Below are 1,743 nucleotides of genomic sequence, written 5' to 3'. Positions count from 1 at the left end.
TAGTCCTCACCCCACACCTATACACACATCTCCCACCCCCATCCCATCAGCCATTCCATCAGTATAATTAGATCACAAGTTTCATTACGTCAAGATTCAATATTTACTTTACCATGAATATGTAAACACTACTCACAGCCTAGTCATGAGTACATAACGATTATTTTCCTTTTCCTGCTAAATTTTCCCTCCAGAGTTAAAAACCATGTTGGTTTTATTTGTTTATTTTTTTATGTATTTGTCACTAACTTATTCCCAAACTCTCCCCAAGTTGAATAATCCCCTCTATCCTCTCAGGCGCTGGGTGGCACTAGTTAACTCTGTCCACCTATCTTCCTGTGGGCCTCTGGGCTGGGCCTGCTGCCTGTGCTGTGCCCTCAGGACTGCTGTGAGGGCCGCCGTGGCCTGGGTCTGCCCTTCAGGCCTCATCGGAACTCCCTGTTGCTCTCCAGAGGGTCCTTCTACTGTATGTCATGTCTTCTTTCTTTCCCTTCTGGTGGAGCGTATCCTTCACTGTAGCCTCCTGAGTTAGAGTGCTTGCCAGACAAAAGTTTGAGACTTTACATATCTCAAAGTGTCCTCATTTCACGCTCAGGCTTGACTGGGAGTTTGGGTGAGCAGAAAATTCTACACTGCAAGGAGCTGGCCTTTCTCTATTGTCTTCTCACTTCCAGTGTTATTGTTGAAAGTCTGCCACAGTTCTGATTCCTTCATGTAAAACCTGTTTGTTGTATTTGGAACCTTGTAGGAGCCTCTCTCTGTTGTTAATATACTAAAATGTCACAATGATTTACTTCCTTTGGGCTTTGCTTTTCTTCATTGATCATTCTGGGCATTTGGTGGGCTCTTTCAATCAGGAAATTCATGAGACTGGGGAAATTGTCTTGATATACTTTTTATCTATTTTTTAACTTCCATTTTCTCTATTCTGTTTTTGAAATTCCTATAATTTGAATGCTTTCTTAAATGCATTATTTAATTTTCTTCCTCCCACCCCAACTTTTCCCTCTGCTTTCTGAGTAATTTCCTCAATTTATTTTTTGGTCATCTATTGATTTTTTTTTTTTTTTGAGACAGAGCCTCACTTTGTCACCCTCTGTACAGTGCTATGGGGTCACAGCTCACAGCAACCTCCAGCTCTTGGGCTTAAGCAATTCTCTTGCCTGAGCCTCCCAAGTAGCTGGGACTACAGGCACCCACTATTTTTGTAGAGATGGAGCCCAGATATTTTTTTCTTGCAGAAAAATATAGAATGCTTCATGAATTTGCATGTCATCTTTGTGCAGGAGCCATGCTAATCTTCTCTGTATTGTTCCATTTTAGTATATGTGCTGCCGAAGCAAGCACCATCTATTGATTTTTAAAAATTCAGGAGAGCAATCCAAGATGGCGGCCGATTAACAGCCTCCCTGCAACAGGGCACGGTGAGTCTGGAGAGATAAGACTCCAGGCATCTCTGGCTGGTGGGATCTGCCTATAATCATGCCTTTGAGGATACAGGGACTTAGCAAGGGACTTCTGGACCCTAAGAAGAGGACAAAAACAATGGAAAACTGGCAAGTGGTTGCGTGTGTTCGATTGACCTAATCCCACCGGCAGCAGTAAGTACAAGCAGCAGTGAGACTGCAAACTGGAAAGCCTTACCTGAGAACTGTTTCAGTGTTTTTGGACTTGGCACTCAGTTGAACTGCCTTGGGGAGAGCTTGAGCAGGAGTGCAGAGAACTCTGGACATTGTCTAGGGC

At 43.5% G+C, this 1,743-nt stretch overlaps 1 non-coding gene across 1 annotated transcript; it reads right to left on the bottom strand.

The window, feature by feature from the left end:
- Positions 1-1,241: 1,241 nt before the first annotated feature.
- On the bottom strand, positions 1,242-1,347 carry LOC128589362 (U6 spliceosomal RNA). The gene has a single exon (XR_008380954.1). It is a non-coding gene; the product is annotated as a U6 spliceosomal RNA (small nuclear RNA).
- Between the last annotated feature and the right edge of the window lie 396 nt (positions 1,348-1,743).

The sequence above is a fragment of the Nycticebus coucang genome, chromosome 6 (genome assembly GCF_027406575.1).
Source record: "Nycticebus coucang isolate mNycCou1 chromosome 6, mNycCou1.pri, whole genome shotgun sequence".
NCBI lineage: Eukaryota > Metazoa > Chordata > Mammalia > Primates > Lorisidae > Nycticebus > Nycticebus coucang.
This window is presented reverse-complemented; position numbering and strand designations above follow the sequence as displayed.